The sequence below is a fragment of the Lepidochelys kempii genome, chromosome 3 (genome assembly GCF_965140285.1).
Source record: "Lepidochelys kempii isolate rLepKem1 chromosome 3, rLepKem1.hap1, whole genome shotgun sequence".
In the NCBI taxonomy this organism is placed as follows: domain Eukaryota; kingdom Metazoa; phylum Chordata; order Testudines; family Cheloniidae; genus Lepidochelys; species Lepidochelys kempii.
In genome coordinates this window covers 15,990,016-16,011,024 of record NC_136382.1, presented here as the reverse complement: position 1 = coordinate 16,011,024, position 21,009 = coordinate 15,990,016, and the positions used below count along the sequence as shown (strand labels likewise).

At 43.4% G+C, this 21,009-nt stretch overlaps 1 long non-coding RNA gene across 1 annotated transcript in view; it reads right to left on the bottom strand.

Annotated features, from left to right (window-relative positions):
- LOC144930371 (uncharacterized) overlaps window positions 1-21,009 on the bottom strand; it is an 80,049-nt gene that overhangs the window by 10,193 nt on the left and 48,847 nt on the right. The window contains exons 2-3 of the long non-coding RNA XR_013635500.1: window positions 5,649-5,694; window positions 4,253-4,308 (exon numbers count right to left, since the gene is read on the bottom strand). This is a non-coding gene — a long non-coding RNA (uncharacterized LOC144930371). The remainder of the gene's footprint in view (window positions 1-4,252; window positions 4,309-5,648; window positions 5,695-21,009) is intronic.

Here is a 21,009-nt window from a genome sequence, read left to right as displayed (position 1 = left end):
CCCCAGGTGATGTTAGCTTCCATACAGTTGCACCTGTTTACACCAGCTGAGGATGAAACTGTAACTTTTTCAATATCCTTATTTCTGTGTGCTTGATTTCTCACCCTTAACTTTGCATTTACATTAGTTTTTGCACCTGATTATAATTATTTCTATAGCCTATGTGTTGCAAAAGCTCAGATGAAATGTTCATAGCTGTCCCATCTGGCCTTAAAATCTATGAATCATTAGGTTTATTTATTAATCACAGAAAAAAATGACAAAAGAACATTAACGTTGTAAAATCAAGCACTCAGAAATAAGTAAATGCCAGAATTAAGGTGGCCCATGCGACCTTAATTCAGCCCCCTCATGTGTATGCATTATGATACAGTTTTTAATTACATGAGGTTACCAAGGGAGTGGAATCTCCACCACTGGAGGTTTTTAACACAAATACCTGTCAGGGATGATCTCAGTATACTTGGTCTTGGGGCAACACAGGCTGCTAGACTAGATGACCTTTTGAGGTCCCTTCCAGCCCTACATTTCTTGGATTCTCTGATCATACACTATTTTTTTCACATGACCCCTACCTCATTCGTATGCAGGATGGAACTGCTCTCAGGATGAATCAGGGTTGTGTAGTAAAGGAAGGCTGACCATATTTTCCAGAGGCGAAATGGAACACCGTGTGGGGCTAGCCCAAGGGCCCTTCCCAACACAGGACTGACCCCAGCTGCTTGTCCGAGTCCCCTCACCGGCTTGTGGGTCTTGCCCAAGCTACTGGCCTGAGACACCTCCCCGTGTGGGGCTGGCCCCCACGTCCGCCAGCGCAAGGCTGGGGCTGGTGTCGCCACTTGCCTGAGCCCTGCCTGCCCCCAGCATGAGGCCGGGGCTGGTGTCGCTGCTCACTCGAGCCCTGCCTATCCCCTGCCCTAGCCCTCCCTCTTCCCATGTGCAGGGCTGGTATTGCCACTTACCCCCATCCCCCGCACATTCCTCCGCACCCACTATTTTGGCAAAAGTGGGCATTTGTCCCGTTTGCTCTTGCCAACTGGTCAAGTTGGCAAGAACAAACGGGACAAATGCCCACTTTTGCCAGAAAAGTAGGGACGGCCGGGACAGGGCTTTAAGAAGGGACTGTCCCGGCCAAAACAGGACATATGGTCACCTTAAGTAAAGGAAGCTATTATCTATAGAACCCCTGCCTCATTTGTTGCAGAAGTTGAAAGGTGTGTAGTGAATGAGACAAGGGATTGCAGGAAGAGAAAGGATGGTCTCATGGTTAAGGCAGTTGAATGCTGCTCTAAAGTCTGTCACCCCCAGGCTAATCAGCTGATTTACGCAGATTCCTTGTCCAGCCAGTCCAATTCTCCTCCCCCCCAACACCCCAGGTTCCTCATCTGACCCTCAATGCCATTTTTAATATGGGCAAAACAATATATTTTCCCCTAACCTCATTTTTAGAAATGGCTAAACCATTTTTGCTGAAACTTTAAAAGGAAATTTAGCTGGAGGCAGATGCCCAGCATGGAAGAATTCAGTCTGAACACCTTAAAGTTTGACAGAGATACAAGCAACTGAAAACAGGATCTTACAATGGGACGTGTCAGGCAAACTTAATTATAGGCAGAGCTACTTTAACAATCTTTATCATCTTTATTCAGAACTTGCTTCAGTGGAAGTAGGAGGAGAGTAGGCAACCTAACCTACTCCTACAAATGCTGCAAAACCTTTGTCTTTAACAGTGCCTTTCCGCATAACAAGAATGACACTCAGAACACTGACACCCCATTCCAGCCATCACCCATTGCCCTCCCAAAAAATCAAACCCATAAGAAATACAAATTCAAGGAAACCTGAAAAGACCCAAAAGTATTGGACAAACAAATCGACCAACCAAACAAAACAGTCAACCTCTGCCGAGTAGAGTTCTACACCCCAAAAAAGGAAAAGACTCAGTGCATCCATGGAGGCCACTAGCAACTTCATAACTGCTAATCTGTTTTATGTAGGAGCTTTCAGATACTGTGGTGATGGACAGCAATATAAATCCCTAAAATAGGTATCTTAAACATTGATAGAGACCAAGGCACTACATAATAGTTAGCAGAAGTGACTTGTATGAATGGTAAACTCTCTTCTGAGTTTTATCAATTCAGTGTTTATTTTTATTTATTGATAGCAAGAAGAGGATACTCTATAAATTATACTTTATAAATTAATCTGTTAACAGAGATGGGGATCAAACTGGTTCAAGACACGGGGAAGTATGGCTCCCCTCTCCTAACACTGCAAACTATTCGCTAAAGGCTTGTCAACCTCTTGGGGTTTAATTAATGGAATTCCTGTTAGGGACATTTTTTTCATCACTCATTCTATTCCAACACGTTTCTTTCATTTGGAACCTGAGAGCTCTGCCAAACAGGCCCCTGATCTCAGAAGGGGAGGGAGAGCCTGTCTAAACTACAGTCAACTCTCTGTTCAACTTGATTCAATTTAGTGGAATTTCACTTTGTCAAAGGACAAGATGCTGTATTTTGACAGTTGCCTATTTATGCTAACGTGGAGGCATAAAAAATCAGTTTGGTGCCTGGCTCACTTTATCTGTAGCTTTTGCTTAAGAATTTGATGATCCTTTTTCATTTTGACTGACACTGGCATTTAGTTTCTGGTTGTTTGTTTTTAAACGACAGATTTCCTAAGAGACTGCTATTCTCTTCCTAGAACACACCCCTTCTCAACTGCAAATGTGGAAAACCAAAAAAGGAAAGAAAAAAAGAAGATTGAGGTGGTTATTTTGAGGAGCGGGGGAGAGGTTGGTTTAAAACTTTTTATTGGGAAAAAATAACTTAAAAAGACAAACAAAAAGTAAAAAACTATATCGACGCAGCAAATGTAAAAGCTGGGATGGTGGGTCCCGGGCTGCAGTTCCAACTGAGGGAGAATTCCCCATTGACTTCAAAACTTTGTCTGAATAAGGACTGACAGATCCGGTTCTGTTTTTGTAATTGATAGTGTGTTGGGTTTTCTATAGAGTTCAGTAAAGTCTGTTCTATTCAGGTTCTTACATTGCTCTCTCCACATAGTCTCTGAGAGTTTTTCAGTAGTGCATTAAGTGACATGACCAATAACTGTCATTTGTTCTCTCATCCACTCCCCAGGGGGAGAAGAGTGTACAGTGGAGGGTTTTGTTCTGTTAGGGATTTTTTTTTCCAATATGCATGTTGCTGTGTATTTATGGTTGAGATGGCAAGGTCAAAGAAACATGCCTTGCACTGGGAGGGGAAGGTGGGAAGGTTTGTGATGGTCCTTAGTTCTTGGAGTTCATTCCACAGTCTCAGACCAGCCTCTGAGGGAACTTTGTCTCCTGCACAAATGAGTTTTACCCTTTATTGCAGAGAATTTCATTGAGCCAAAGAGCAAAATTGTCAACTCCGGTCTTCAACCCAAAGTTTAAGAATATCTTGTAGATACTCCAGGGACAGGCCACTGAATGCCTTGAAGATAAGGAGTGAGGCCTTGAATTTGACTCAGTATTCTTTGGGAAGTCAGAGTAGAAAGTGGAGATCAGGGTCAGCAGAAATAACAGACATGTTCACCAGAAACATGAAAAGGCAGTGTGCTCTGCTACCTACAACATTTGATAAGGACTGAAAGACCTGAGTTCTAGTCCTGCTTCTGCCACTGACTGTTTGATCTTTGGCAAGTAACTTCACCTCTCTGCGCTTTTGTTTTTCCCCTCGCACTTTGTCTGTGTTGCCTATTTAGAATGTAGGTTCTTTAGGAAAGGGACTGTCACTCACTATGTCTCTGTACAGCCCCTAGTGTTGTGGGGCCCTGATCTTGGTTTCAACCTGTAGAAACAATATCAATATTAACCATTTTTTATTACTATTATTTATCTAGTGCTATGAGTGCCTGATCCAATGCCTACTGAAATCAGTGGAAGACTGACATTGACTTTGCTGGGGTTTGGTTCAGTGCTTTGCAATAAATAAGTAGTGCCAAACAAAGAACAGAACCCCTGCCTGATCCTGTGAGATCCCTGGAATTCAGTGGGGGTTGAGAGCACGCAGTACCTCACAGAGGTAAACCCCCAGAAGAGCTCATGATTCTATGCCCTGATCTTGGCAGGCACAGAGCTCTTGCAACTCCCTTTGGAGCCAACAATAAACCATTGCAAACTGCAAGGACAACATGGGGCTATTTAGCAGCCACTTTATCAATAGCTGAGAACAACAGCAAATATGCAATGGGGTGTACTCACCACCCTGGCCCTGAAAGAGCTGAATTAGTCCAGGTGGGTCCAATCTTCCAATTAAGCTGCAAAGTGGGGGGAAAGTGAAAGGGGAGAATTAGGCAGAGTGGAGGGCACTAATTAGGAGGAAGCTCACCTGTGACAGAACAGGAGGGGCTTGTATAAAACCAGGAGGTTGGCAGCAGAGAGGAAGCCTGCAGTCTGTCTCCCTGAGATTAAGGGAGAAAGAAGCACACTAAGAAGCAGTCCAGGGGCGAGAGCAGTAAGGGTGGAGTAGATGCTGGCTATAGGGCTCTGGACTGGAACCCAGAATAGAGAGTTGGCTTGGGTTCTCCTACCATCCCCCACAGAGTGGTATTGCTTGGAGCAGTGAACAGGAAGATTGCCTGAGTCACTGTGGGAGCGACGTAGCCAGGACAAGGGGTCTGAGGACTGCCTGATGCTGCTTGTGGAGAGAGTTTGAAAGACTCTCCCAGAAAGGGAGCATGACCTGGCCGGATGGCCAAGTCACAAACTGGCCAGACTACAATGCTGTGAGTCGGAAGATAGATAGATAGATAGTGCAATGACAGAAGAGAAGAGAAGAGAGGGGGGTGCTAAACTGGGCAGAGTTAATCCATACAATCACCTGACAGGGGAGCCACCCAACATGAGTCGAGAGCCCCGTGACAAAATCTTAGGGCCAGATCCTCTGCTATATCTGAGGTGCACTTAGTGCAGCTGATCAGGGGTGTCAGTAAAAGACAACTTCCCAATTCTGGGGTCTGTCTATGATGAGCCAGTCTCCTCTGGTGCTGACTGCCAATGGCCCCAAAAGACCACTGCTGCAGCTAGGCGCCCCTGGGGTAAAGCCACACCTCTGAGCTGGCCATAGGTAGATGGGAATGGCCATTGGAGGACTCTCCAGTGAGGGAATTCTTGGGTGTCATGGGTCTGTCATAACAGCTCCTTTGCCAGCTTTAGGGCAACTTCGGGCCAAAGCAGCAGGGGCAAAGGTGCCAATAATCTCGTGCAGGGCCCTGGCCCATAACATTCAGCTAAGCTGTTAATAGAACAGCGCTCCAGTTGAGGGATCTTGGGTCTTCCGTAGTAACCGAGGCAAAGAAAAGTCCTGATCTCAAGCCACAGGCTGCAATGATCTACAGCTGGCAAGTTCCAATCCTGCCGGTCCCAGGGCCCCCCCCCCGATCCCAGCCCAACCCTCAGTTCCAGGGTGTATCTAATTTTTTGCATTGAGTGAGAAACCACCTGGGATACCCCAGGGGTCCCAGCTCACTGAAATCAGTAGCAGTTAGCCTGAGTTAGAGGATCTCGGGATTTGCCCTAAAGAGAGGAAGAATCAGAATTAGTCAGATATTTAAGATTATGTATCAATAGCGCCAAGTAAATAAAAGTTCGCACTTACTATTCCTCTATCTGGTGCTTGAGGAGGATCTTCCCGTTCCTCTGCTCTGATCAAGAAAACAAAAGTTACAATAGGGTACGTCACGCATACATGGCGCCTGGTTCTGCTCTCAGTTGAATTTAGAGTATTCACTGAACCTTCTCCTTTGCAATCCCAAGCCAACTTCGAGGGGCTTCCTCAAGCCAGACCCCATGTTTCTTCATTCCTAGGTGATCTGGGATGTCCCCTTTGACCATGGTTTCTAAAGAATTGTAATGGGAAAGCTCCCCCCCACCACTGCCCCCGTCTACAGTGTTGTTTATCCACTAAAACCATGCGTGATCTCTGCTATCATGAATAAGTCATTTATTTCAACCAGTTCCATTCTCTGTTTTATGACCTAGGTTTGATTTCAGATTGCATTTAAATCCTGATCTTTGGTACCCTCTGAACAAAGTGCGTTGTAACATCCCTAATTAATTATTGTCACAAATATTTATTTATTCTAGTCCACCCATCTCTACTGATTATCGTAATTCCTCTTTGTCGTGCAGATGGGACAGTTATTTTAGACAAACTACCTCTGCCGCCTGAAGGGAAGAAAGTCAATTCCTACACAGATTGTTTGAAAGCCAGCCATTAGGAGGTTCCCAACTCCATACCTAGGTTTCAGTCCCAGACTCCACCAATTCAGACTTGGCTCTTACATCCCCCCCACCCTCAGTAGAAATATTGCCAGATGTAGTTCCAAGCCTCTGGTCAAGGGAAAATAGATTAACAGGATTTTGGATGTTAAATTCACATATATTAATGAGTGAGAGTTGTTCCTTCTAGCCTCATTTAGTGCAGAGAAAATTAAGACAGTAAATTATTTCACTTCATTAGAATGATGGTGAAAACAGAAGAAAATGAAGGACTTTTTTAGCCACTAGCATTCTATGGAGTGGGAAAGCTTATGCTATTTTAAGGGACATTTAAAAAATATCATGGACAAGACCCTTACACAGGCTTCATAAAATCCCATCTTTAGTGTCTTCTCGCTGCTCCTGTGTAACTGTTACAGATTGTCTATACCTATAGTCTTTAATATCATACCTATATCAATTATCTTTATTACTGTTTATATTAGACTTTTCTTAGGAAGTGATGCTACAAATAACTATTCATGCAAATTGTCTTTATTCATGGGAATGGTCCTGTTGGCTTTGTTGGAACCATGCACATGAATAAGGGTTGATAGGATTTGGCCTTTAGTTTGGAGACCTCAATGAACAGCCCTGTTAAGGCTTGATCCTGCAAACACTTGTGCATGTGTTTTGTCCCATGAACGCCGTCAGTGTTTGTGGGATCATGGCCCATTGCTCACTTTCACATACGCATAGAAAGACAAAAATGTAGCAGACCTAACATAGTTCATTTGCAGAAGGGCTTATGGGGTAGGAAATGGATCATGTAACACTAGATGAAGAGCAAGAGCCACATATACAGGTAGTCCTTGACTTTACGACGTTCGACTTATGATGAACGGCACTTATGACGTTTCTGAATTGACCCCCTGATTTGACTTACGACAATAGGTCTCGACTTTACGATGCCCAGTCCTGCAATGGCGTGTATTGCGGTTCTGAGTTACAACGTTTCGACTTACAACGCAATTTTCAGGAAGCAATTGTGTCGTAAGTCCGAGGACTGCCTGTATTTTAAACGACACCCTTAAAAGTGTTTAAATTCCGAATGAAATAGTAAAGAATGCAGAAATCTAGAACAGACGTGGCTTCTGCCCCTGTGCCAGAGAAACTTTCACAATAAGACAAAAAAGAAAGAAACATCTCCAGGTCTAAATATTGTAATTTTTTCTCATGGGTCCCCAACAGAGTGGAGCATGGGAAGCTGTACCCTATTATTGTAAAGAGTTTTTAGAATTCTGACAATAAACACGGGAAACCAGGAACCAAAGGCATAAACACTATCTTTAAGACACTAAGCCTGATTTTCAGAGGTTCTGAACATCTACCACTCCTACTGAAATCAGTGGGAACTTTGGGTGGTTGGGCACCTCTGATAGCAGATGATTAATTGAGAAGAAGAATAACAGAACAAGTCCAATTCTCAGCTTTGGTCTCAGAAATATCAAGCTTAGGCTCTAATATCTGCACTAACCTATCTTCAATGACAGACTTTGAAGTAAGGGTCCCATCTATTTTTGTAGAAGTGGAAGAAGTTTTGAGTTGCATCTAATTGTATATGAACAGAAGAAGGCAGGATTAGGGCAGAACTGCCGATGATTCACTCCTGGTAGGGAGCCAAGGGCAGGGTGTTCTTTGTGTCATTTCTAGAATATCGTTTCCCCACCTTTGTCCATTAGAGCCTATTTCTGCTAACTTTCTAGACAGAGGGTCATAGAAATGCAGGGCTGGAAGGGACCTCAAGCAGTCTAGTTCATTCCCTCGTGCTGAGGCAGGAATAAATATAACTAGACCATCCCTGACAGGTGTTTGTATTACCTGTTCTTAAAACCCTCTAGTGACAGGGATTCCACAACCTCCCTAGGTAACCTATTCCAGTATTTAAGTATCCTTATACTTAGAAAGTTTTTCCTAATATCTAACCTGAATTTCCCATGCTGCAAACTAATCCAATTTCTTCTTGTCCTATCCTTTGTGGACATGGAGAACAAATGATTACTGTCCTTTTTATAACAATCTCTTACATATTTCAAGACTCTTATCATTCCCCCCTCCACAGTCTTCTTTTCTCTAGACTAAACATGCCCAGTTCCAGGCCCACTGATAGGAGAGGAGCAAAGGGAGCAATTGCCCAGGGGCCCGGGCGATTTAAAAGGGCCTGGGGGCCCCAAGCCAGCGGTGGCTCGGAACTACATCTGGCAATATTTCTACCGGCGGTAGGGGTTGGGGTGTGGGGGATGTAAGAGCCAGGATTGTTGCTCTGTGCCACTTCCAGAAGTGACTGGCACGTCCCTGTGGCCCCAGGGTGGGAGGGGGTCTCAGTGTACTGCCCCTGCCCCAAGCACTGACTCCGCAGCTCCCATCAGCAGGGAACTGCGGTCAATGGACAGTGGTGTGCAGAGACCCACTGGGTGTGCCAGTCGCTTTCGGACTTCAGGAGCCACCCGAGGTAAGCGCTGACCCCCTCCTGCACCCCAAATCCCCTGCCCCAGCCTAGAGCCCGCACCCTGCACACAAACTCTCTCCCAGATCCTGCACCCCATCACACACCCAAACTCCCTCCCAGAGCCCGCACCCCGCACCGCCTCCCACACCCAAACTCCCTCCCAGAGCCTGACACCTCAGCCCCCCTGCACCCAAAGTCCCTCCCAGAGCCCGCACCCTGCACCGCCTCCCACACCCAAACTCCCTCCCAGAACCCGCACCCCGCACGCCCTCCCACACCCAAACTCCCTCCCATAGTCTACACCCCGCACCCTCTGCAGTACCCAAACTCCCTCCCAGAGCCTGCACCCCATACCCCCTCCCAACCCCCTGCCCCAGCCTGGAGAAAGTGAATGAACGTGGGGGAGAGCAAGCGATGAGGGAGGGGGGATGGAGTGAGCAGGGGGCGGGGCCTCAGAGAAGGGGCAGGACAGGGGCAGGGCCTTAGGGAAGAGGCGGGGCAGGGTCTTTGGGTTTGCGCAATTAGACAGTTGGCAACCCTACTGGGTGGGCATGTGGAAGCCCTGGCCCTGCTGGAAGAGCACTCCCAGCAGCGCAGCTGGCAGCTCACTGGGCACGAGCCAGCACAGGTGCAGCACCGCCCAAATGTCAGGCGGACCGTGTCCGTGCCAGTGCGGCTTGTGCATGCGTGGGGGCCCATTGACTGTTCTGCCCTGGGGCCCGGAATTGCTGTCAGTGGGCCAGCCCAGTTCTTTCAGCTTTTCTTCATAGTTCATGTTTTCTAAAGCTCTCACCATTTTTGTTGCTCTCCTCTGGACTCTCTCCAGTTTGTCCACATCTTTCTTAAACTGTGGTACCCAAAACTGGATCCAGTACTCCAGATGATGCTTGGCGAAATATTTACCTCCCAGTCTTACTTAAAACACTCCTAATAATACATTTCAGAAAAATATTTGCCTCTTTCACCACAGCATCACACTGTTGAATCATGTTTAATTTGTGACTTACTATATGCCCCAGATCCTTTTCTGCTCCTCATTTTGTGCTTGTGCATTTGTTTTTTTCCTTTAAGTGTAGTACTTTGCATTTGTCTTCATTGAATTTAGTCTTTTATTATTTCAGCCCACTCCTCCAATTTATGTGATCATTTGAATTCCAGCCTTGTCCTCCAAAGTGCTTGCAACACCTCCCAACTTTGTCATCCATAAATGTTACAAGCACACTCTCCACTCCATCATTAAAGTCATTAAGTAAAATACTGAAGAGTACTGGACCCTATGAACTATTATGTCCTCCGACTTTAACATGTTGCAATGCCCATCTAACTCCCAGATATTTGGGTAGGCTGAAAGTTTTCATGTGTAGAGGGGTTAGGTTTTATGGCAGGATGAATAGTTTAATTGTTATGTTTTTATCTGAGATATGACTTGATCAGATCCTCAGCTCAATTGATAATGGAGCGACCCCAAATTAAAACAGCTGAGGTTATGGCACAGTATCCTTATATATACACTGTGCTCACTATTCAGACCTTCATAATTTTGCTGTTACAATCAATTAATGCAAATGGTACTTAATCCATAGTATTTCCTCTGCTTATTTCCATTAGTACCGTGGATACAATAATTTCTTGCAAATGGGGATGACAAAGATTTTAAAAGTGAGCAGTTTATTTATTTCTGTAACAGTATAATTCTGTAATTATGTTTGCGATACTTGTCCATGGGAGATGCTATTTACAATAAAGATTATCATTATTTTTTAATTTCCATTCACCCTTTTCTTGTTAACCCCTCATGCTTTTGTTAGCCAAAAGGAAAGCAACATGATAAAATTCTCCACTGCCAGATAGGAAGCAGATGCAAGACATCTTAAATATTCTTTCCAAGGCCTGTTATAAGTTTTAGCTCAAATGTCAACATGAGTCAACATTTTACTTTTAGTGACAGGTTGGTTTAGTTTCCTATTTAGTATTGGGTGAAATGCTGTAAATCCACTTGGAGACAAAATATTGAATCCTTAACAGAAAATTGTTCTAAAAGCCCCAGTGAATTTTTCCGATGTACTTACTGCATTTTCTCCCCATTTCCTTGAAATTGCAGTGAGAAGGAATGCTGTGATCAAAGTGAATAGAACTGGCAGGCCATGGAGGAATACAAACCAGTAAGGCTCCCATTTTCAGTCTGTCTTTGATGAGATCCATACACTGTTACTAAGTATTCTGCCTGTGGGGTGAACCGAGCCATCATGCAGCGTGCTATTCCAGTTGCCCTTTAATCCTTACAGAAATAACTACGGAATCTGCCTATGGTCTTGTACAACTATGGTGGGTCACTCCTATGGCATTCCTCAGTCTTTTGCTCCTTGATAAGAGATTCTTTTTGACTTTCAGAGTCACAATGTTTGGTTATTATGAAAATGGCTCCTGAACAGGAACTTAGATTCTCAGGCACTAGTAACTAGGACTGGCTGGAAAACAACAATTTCATTTAATGAAAATATTTAAGGTTTTGAAGTTTTGTTCCAGAGAGGAAAGAAAACAAGCTCTTTCACAGAAAACATGAGAGAGAAAGGTCCACCCTCTATAGTCCGGTAGTTAGGGCACTTCCCTGGGATGTGGGAGACCCACATTTAAATTCCTGCTTTAAATCAGACAGAGCAAACACTTGATCCTGGCTCTTACATTTCCTCAGAGCTGGTCTTAACCACTGGGCTATTTGTTATTCTACGGAAGGGCTTGCTCTTGAAATTCCATTCTGGACCTGAGACGTTTTGTCAAAATTGATGAGTTTGTTCAAAAATTTACATTTTGGTGAAACAATGTTGTTCCATACAAATTTAAAGCAGCTCTACTTGCAATGAGCTTCCTTTGGCAGGGAGGGGCTATGTATCTGTGGCTGATCCACTTGGGATACCCCCTTCTATTGATTGCATTAACAGAGTTAGAAATTTGTCCAGCACACACTGAAGTCAATGGAAATTCTAGTTTGGGCCACTAGTACCTCCACTCAAGTGGCAAAGGTCTGTGTTGCAGTGCTGAAGGTTCTGGTCAAACCCAGTTTCCATTTATGACCAGCAGAGCAGTGAGCAATAATATCAGTAAAGTACATGCAAGCAGGTTAAATTCAAAATACTGCCAAAGGCTGAGTTAACTCCAATCACATGGGTGCATAAAAACATTAGATATAGGATGAAGGGACTGGGAGTTCTAGTGTTCTCCTGAGCTACATTGACCATTTGTCTAGAACTTGGTGCTAAACTGAATTATTTGCATCTGTCTCAGGCATTTTGCTTCACTCTGTCCCCTGATGAATGGTTCTGTTCTCAGTCCAGCCAAAGGTTCAGACAGACTCCCCCTCATTGGTGGCTGTTGCAGCCAGGCTCCACATAGCCAGGTTTGAAAGAGAGTTGGAAGTTCTATTTGCACAGACTATTCCTCATTGTCTGCAAGTAATAATATCACCTCTAGACCCAATATTTAAAAAGGGCTCCAGAGGTGATCCCAACAATTACAGACTGAAAAGTCTAACATCAGTACCGGGCAAATTAGTTGAAACAATTGTAAAGAATAAAATTGTCAGACACATAGAAGAACATAAATTGTTGGGCAAATGTCAACATGGGTTCTGTAAAGGGAAATCATGTCTTACTAATCTATTAGAATTCTTTGAAGTTCTTTGAAGGGGTCAACAAACATGTGGAGAAGGGGGATCCAGTGGACATAGTGTACATAGATTTCCAGAAAGCCTTCGACAAGGTCTCTCACCAAAGGCTCTTAAGTAAATTAAGTTGTCATGGGTTAAAAGGGAAGATCCTTTCATGGATTGAGAACTGGTTAAAAGACAGGGAACAAAGGGTAGGAATAAATGGTAAATTTTCAAAATGGAGATGGGTAACTAGTGGTGTTTCCCAAGGATCAGTCCTCGGACCAATCCTATTCAACTTATTCATAAATGATCTGGGGAAAGGGGTAAACAGTGAGGTGGCAAAGTTTGCAGACAATACTAAACTGCTCAAGATAGTTAAGATCAAAACAGACTGTGAAGAACTTCAAAAAGATCTCACAAAACTAAGTGATTGGGAAACAAAATGGCAAATAAAATTTAATGTGGATAAATGTAAAGTAATGCACATTGGAAAAAATAACCCCAACTATGCATACAATCTGATGGGGGCTAATTTAGCTACAACTAATCAGGAAAGAGATCTTGGAGTCATCATGGATAGTTCTCTGAAGACATCCACGCAGTGTGCAGCAGCAGTCAAAAAAGAAAACAGGATGCTAGGAATAATTAAAAAAGGGATAGAGAATAAGATGGAGAATATCTTATTGCCCTTATATAAATCCATGGTACGCCCACATCTTGAATACTGCATACAGATGTGGTCTCCTCATCTCAAAAAAGTTATACTGGCATTAGAAAAGGTTCAGAGAAGGGCAACTAAAATAATTAGGGGTTTGGAATGGGTCCCATATGAGGAAAGATTAAAGAGGCTAGGACTTTTCAGCTTGGAAAAGAGGAGACTAAGGGGGGATATGATAGAGGTATATAAAATCAGGAGTGGTGTGGAGAAACTGAATAAAGAAAAGTTATTCACTTGTTCCCATAATATAAGAACTAGGGGCCACCAAATGAAATTAATGGGCAGCAGATTTAAAACAAATAAAAGGAAGCTCTTCTTCACACAGTGCATAGTCAACCTGTGGAACTCCTTGCCTGAGGAGGTTGTGAAGGCTAGGACTATAATAGGGTTTAAAAGAGAACTAGATAAATTCATGGCGATTAAGTCCATTAATGGCTATTAGCCAGGATGGGTAAGGAATGGTGTCCCTAGGCTCTGTTTGTCAGAGGGTGGAGATGGATGGCAGGAGAGAGATCACTTGATCATTACCTGTTAGGTTCACTCCCTCTGGGGCACCTGGCATTGGCCACTGTCGGCAGACAAAATACTGGGCTGGATGGACCCTTGTTCTGACCCAGTATGGCCATTCTTCTGATCTTATGTTCTTATCAAAGGAAGCATTTTGTACGGAGGACTCATTGGGATCATGCTCAGCTAAGGATGTTGACTTACTGCTAGTAGGAAAGAAGAAAAAGTTGTGCTGAACAACCTGAGTGTCAGATGCAGTCACTCCTGAATGAGGTTCTGGAATCATTTACCTGCACCAGGTGCCTGAATCTTGCGTGAATTTGGGATCAGATTTAGGCTTTAACATTATTAAAAATTATTTATGTTCTTAACTTTTATTCTGAAACTCCATAATATGTTACCTTTTTGAGGTCAAATGACTCTTACCCACCTCTACTATTTATCCCTTTGTTATGGCTTTTCATAAAGTTCTCACTTCTAAGTTAATTCTCCTTTCCTTTGTTTAAAAAAGGAAATTGTACAGAGGTCTGATCTGATGGAAATCTTACTACTATATTCAGAGTATTTGGGAAGATATAGTACCCAGCAGTGACCTCCTCTGTAAAGCACTTTGAGACCTACAGATGAAAGCACTATATAAGAGCTAGGTGATAGCACTAATATTACTAGGTATTAACTGTCAGCAACATTTCACCTGGAAACAAAGAATCATACGAACACAAACAGAATTTGGTACCGGGATGAGGTTGGAAGATGCAATTTTGAGGGATTTAAGAAGCCCAAATTCTCTCATATTGACTCGATGAAGGAATACAACTTGCAAGAGACCATTCAAGATGGAAGTCTGTTCTACACAACACCATGCCTACATTATAGCCATGTGAATCTGCTCATGCTACTGCTGTGTCTGTGAGAGGTTGTTGAACCTCCCTGCTTTTGTGCACATTCAGTTACCAGTCATTCTACCTTCCTTCTTTTCTGTGTGTGTTCTCGGTGGGGGAGGATGAGGGATTGTATGTGAGGTGAGGGACTTGGGTTTGTATTGCCAATTTTGTTTCAGAATCTTAGGTACATGATGGGAATTTTTTTCCAGATCAAAAATGAAAAATTTCAGTTTCCAAAACCAAAATATTTTGATTTGAGAAATTCTTTTGTAGACCAAAAACGAGCATTTTTCAGTAAAAAGTCTGAATAAATGATATTATTGCTATTATAGCCTGGCTCTCCTTTCCTCCTATGATTTATTATGATCACTGGTTGCATCTTTTTTAAAATCAGATTATACACTCTTTGTGCCAGAGACAAATTCATAGACTTAGATGGCTTCTGGGACAGAGCAATCTACAGGGGAAGGGTCTGGATTGTGGGTAAGATCTGACTGGGAAGCCAGGGGCCTAGCTCCCTTCCCCACCCCTTCTCCCTGACAAGGAGGAGCAATTAGACACTGAAAGCTAGCTGAGAAGTCCCAGCTGATTTGCTTAGACTGTGTAAGCAACCCTCTCCTGAGACGGCAGCAGAGTGCTGAGGCCATGCCCCAAACTGAAAATAAAGAAGACTGTAACTCAGCCGTCAGGCCCTCAGACTGCCCGGTAAGGCCATCCCAAAACTCTGGGAGACTGAGTTGTGGCCTGCCCACTAGGCTTGCTGGCACCCGTGAAAAGCCCACTACACCATGCCAATGAGTTTCATGTTTCTGGTGCTGATCCCAAGCCCAGATCAAGTGGGAGGGCTGGGCAATGGCCTAGCAAGGCTGCTCTGTAAAATTTCAGCAGGCAGAAGAAAAGGACACACACATACAAAATGAAATGGAGGAAGAAGTGGGATGGCCTAGGAACACACCCTGAAACAGAGAAGAGAGTTAAGACGAGGATGACACAGACTGCACCTGAACAAGACCTAAAACGAAACACCGAAAGGCCAACAGGCTAATTTTTGTCATTTAACTTTTTTCTGTCAAAAAATTCCAAAAAAGGAAAAATGTTCAAAAAAATTTCTGACATTTTCATTTGTGGAAAAAAGGCCATTTCTAGATTTAAAATGCTTTCATTTTAAACCTGTTGGCAAGCTCCAATAGTAATCCTTCCTCCCAGCCTTTGAAATACAAGAAATTTCTTTGAAATGCAAGAAATGAGGGCCAGGGACTCTCTTTCACTGTGTGTTTGTACAATGGCTAGAACAATGGAGCCCTGATCTCAGCTGACACTCTTAGTACTCCTGTAATACAAATAATAACAATAATTGTACCACATAGCATGTGGTGTTGCATGCGTCATGCATCTGAGTGACTTTTTGAAGGAACTTGCTCAGGAAACATTTAACGCTGACCTAATTAATCAAGAAATCTGCTTCAGATACAGATGCCAAGTTAAGATGGAAAACTAGAGAGAAAAGAGAGTTGGTTACATAATGCAGTTCATCAGTGGATCTGAGCTGCACAAAACACTAGATATTTGAAACAATGGCGTAAAATAGATTTTTTTTGTTATTAATTAGTGTTATTAACTGATACATTCACTATTTAAACAGGAGTTGAAAGCTTCTTAACCAAGTCATTGGGAGCCATATTCTGATCTCAGTTGCACTAGTTGCAATCCATTAATTAAAGAGGAGGCACTCCTGGTTTATGTCACTCAGACTAAGATTAGAATTTGGCCCACAATATCCAGTGGGAAGGGAAAGAAGGGGCTCTCAGCTGGACTGATTTGGCATAGTGCCAAGAAGCTGTGTGTGTGTGCAGACTAGACTATCCAGTACCAATAGGACAGTGGTCATTTAAGGAGATTTAAAGGACTAGAAATGTTCATAACAAGCCAGATAATCTTGCCTGTGGTTTCTTGCGCAAGACCAGATGCTGTGTATAGAGAGGGCCAGATGTTGCCACTCATAATGAGTAGCACCTTATGTAACCTCCCCCATTCCTCTCTGGATTACTCGGGAGCAGGCAACGCTTACCTGTGTGCCCAGGTCCCTGATGTTGATATTAAAGGAGATCCTGAGTATCCCAGTGGTGATGTTGGATAGATGGGAATCCTTTGACCACCCATCTACTGCAGTCCTTTTATTTGTAGAAGAAATTAAAATTGGTAGTGCCTCCACCTGGCTGGGCTCTGTACACACTCACTTGGGAGTCTCCAGGAATAAACCTGAGCTAATCTATGCAATGGGTCTAACTCAGAAATAAAACAATACACACCCAGTATACACTTATATTAGAATTAACACCCCTGTACTTAACAGTTTAAGAAAACATTATATAACAGACTGAAATTAATTGTCACCACTAATTTGAATGAGCAGGGGGGCAGTTCAAGAACTCAATTAACGAATACAGTGTACAACAGTAAATTAAACTTATCTAACTTGCATTTACACTGTCACTGTTTACCCCATCCCTGAGTGTACTCTCCTCTGGATTTCAGAGTGCGAAACACTTGCGTGGGCACGCTTGGAGATCTTGAAAATGGAGACAGCACTCTGTTGGTCTAGTGTATCAGTCCAGCCAAGGCAACAAGCTACACACCCCCTCTGAAGATTGGAGTTGTTTTAACCAAATGTCACCAAGCCTGAATTCTGGTTTGCTGGGAAGACCACTCTGCCTCTTCTGAGACTCAAACAACCCCTTAGAGTCTCTCTGCTGTCCCCCCTTCCCTTGCAAGTACTTTCCCAAACAAGGGTGGTGGCTACTCACACTGCCTTCACCTCAGCCCCACCTCAGTCAGCTCTAGGCACGGCAACAATCTCTGCCCTTGCTCCAGTGAGGCCACCAACCATCTCTGAGGCTCCCTGCTCAATCAAAGCCCTAGCAGGTTCTCAGCAGCAGCTTCTGGCTTCCTAGCAGCAGTTAGCCACCTCTTCTGGTATGGACAGAGCTCCACACAAGCCCCTAGAAGTCAAACTCTCACCAGTTTCAATGGATGTCAGATCAGGTCATTAAATTGGATAACAGGAATATGCAACATAGTATTATGGCAAATATTGTACTGAGATTAGAAACATGACATGTATGACTAGGAATAGGCTTTTCAGTTAAGTTAGCTGGGATAAGAATGTGAGGAGTCATTTGAGGATATTTATTGACTAATATATAAAACTGAAATTTACTCATAAGTAGCGACTTAGAAGAAAGATCTATTTAAACTGGAGAGAGCACAGTCTAGGATAATAAAAATGATAAATGCAACAGAATGGCTCTCATGTAAAAGGGGTTGACCAAAATTGGGATTATTTAGTCTTTAGAGAATATGATTAAAAAGGGGCATGGAAGAAGAATTGAAACTAAATAAAGATCATTATAAATTAAGATTGATCTATATGAATTTAAATACATGTCCTGTAGCTCAGGGCATTCCACTGAAATGAAGAAGGAATATATTAGATATGTGAGAGGAAGATTGTTTCTGTGGTTAGAACACAGGACTGGGAGCCAGGAAATCATGGTTCTGTGCTTATGCCAAAGATAAGTGCTTTTGACCCAATTATGTAGGGTAGAAAGTAATTTTACAAATATGGAAAAAATTGATTTTCTTTGTTATTCCTGAGATGAGTTGTCATAATCTTTCTAGCTGAACTGTTCTCAACCATCTGATAAAGAAAATATGCAATCTGAATAATAAAGAAGAAATTAGACATTTTCCTTTTATGATGCATAATGAACAGTCAGAGCTAATTAGTTTTGAAATATATTCCATGTATAACCCACCAGCCCTTCATCCAAACTAAAAAGAAACCAGTCAAAAAGGTCTGCAGAAAAAACGTGCTTGGCATTCACTCTGTTTCCTGGAGTCAGTCTTCATAAATGTTCAGGGCAGGATTTTCTATGACATCTCTTTTTGTTTGCACAGGAACTAGTTACTCAAAAATTCAATCAGTCCTCATGAAAATAAGAATTTCAGTTATGCTGCTAGCTCCAGATCATATGCAAGGGACCAAATTCTGGTTCATGCAACGAATGTGTCTTGATACCATGACCAAGTTGGGGCATATACACTCAGCAAAACCAGCACTGACGTCATGTCCTGCTTCATACCACCACTACATGCATTTTATTGATACGAAACAGATCATTGAAATGCTCAGGATAGTATGTGTAAGGACCATGTCTACTGTTAAACATGCACACAGACCACAACTCTTATCTATGGTTCTTACATGGAGCCTGTTATAATATCTGAGCACCTAATGACATATCTACACTGCATCTGGGACCGAACCTCCCAGTCCGCATTCACAGGCTCTCGCTAGTGCTCTATAAGTGGCTGTGTAGACCTGGCAACTTGAGCTGGAGCTCGGGCTTTGAAGCCTGGGGAGCTGGGCCTGAGAACCTGAGCTGCAATATCAGCGCAGCAGGTTTTAGAGCAGGAGTGTGTCTGTGGACCTGTGTGGGGAAGTTCACGCCCAGATGCAGCGTAGACATGTCCTAAGAATCTTTGAACATATTTTTTTAGTACTTCACAGGGGTGTTGTGTAACTAGCTGCATCGCTGCAGATGGGAAATGGAAGCATCGCTCTAGGAACTAAGCAACGTGCTCAAATTCACACAAGAAGTGTATGGTGGAGCAGGGAATTGAACCTCAGTCTCCCAAGCTGGGGTCCTCACCACTGAACCATTCTTCTCCTGATCATTTAACTGGGGTTTTTAATTCATGGGAACACGTCCATTCAGACTGAGCCAAATCCAACAGGCAAAACACTTACTGAAAACAGTGCAAGCAACAACAAAAAATAAGGACAAGATTTTGTTGCGCTCCCTTATGTTGGATAGTATCATATTCCACATGCAATCTCATTACTCACCAAGTAAGAAACTACACAATTTGACTATGGGTTGCAGACTCTGTCCCTAAGAAAGTTATTCAGAATTTGCCCCACTAAGTCCTGTAATTTTTCTTGAACAAGTAGATCCTAAACTTCTTGACAGCATTCCTTTAAATTTGCTAGATGTTTTAGTTGTGATAGAGGCTTAGCAATGTGCAGATAATTAAACATGTGGTATCCAGATCTACCTGCACATCCCTAAATAATTACTTGCCAGCCATGTTTTTTTGTGGTATATGAAAGGTCTATGTCACTTCCGGGAGGCAATACTGCTAAAGATGGCATCAAGAAACATGGTGGATTTATTAATAATGAGAAAAGGCCTAAGTATAGGAATGCTGTACCTATCTACAGTACAGTACCTACCCACAGAGTTTAGAGTAAAGCTTGTCTGTGCAGGAGATAGAACTTTCTCCAAGGGCAGTGCTGAAACCGAGGTCCGGGGACAGGCCATGGGTCATAACCAAGGTCAGAGTCCATAGGCTAACCAAGTCAGTATCATAGCCAGAGTCTAGATGCAGGCCAAAGCTCAAAGCCTGTTGGGTGCCAGTCTGAGGGTCTGGGAATCAGGCGGTGGATGCGGGGCTGGAGTGGGTCAGTAACAGGGCTAGAGCAAGGTCGGAGTAGAGCCTAGACAAGGCTGAGACAGTACTTGGATTAAAACAGGAACCAAGTCAAGAGCAGGCTGGGAGCCTAGAGAATCTGTTGCAATGCAAGGAAGCAGGAGGGTTCCTGGCTGTGTAGTAATGTTGCACAAACTAACTTGCAGCTCTGGCAGGGTTGGTGAAGTACCTGAGCCTGGGGGTCAGCTGACCTGGGCTCTGCTCAGGGATAGGCTGCTGCAGCATGCCTAAGGGCGGAGTTTCTGCAGGCTCTGTTGTAGGGGTGAATCATAGTACCTGAGTGAGCAGTCCTGGTCTGGCTGCAGGTTTGCTTCACAGATCTGCTCTGGGAATTATTTTGGGGCAGTTCTATGGCCTGTGTTATATGCAGGCCGTCAGACTCGATGATCACAATGGTCCCTTCTGCCCTTAGAATCTGTGAATACATGTGTAGTCACATTGCTTAATGAGCTCCTGGAAGGTGCTCAGATATGACCAGGATGAGAACAGTATGAGAATTTACAGAGAATGGAATAGAATTATTCAATTATCCACAGAGAATTCCACACTGTTGTATATCTCCTCTCAGGGTTACAATAAAAGGGATGGACTAGCTCCGATTAGTCAAAACATGGAGCACCAAAGCTTCTCTGGCAGTGTGATCTAGTGGCAGGCAGCATGATCCAGGGAGTAGGGCAGTCAACTAGGTCTCAGGAGACTTAGTTTTATTCCTCTCTGCCACTTTCCTGCTTTGTAAACTTGGGCAAGATACTATACCTCTGTGTGCCTGTTTCCCCTCTCCACCTTATGTTTACCTTGTCTATTTACACTAAGTTATTCCTATGTGTTTGTACACTACCTAGCACAATGATGCCTTGATCTCAGTTGGGGCCTCTAGGGGCTATTGTAAGACAAATAATAATAACTGACACAGTCTTGCGGCTGGGCAGAAATTGGCTCAGG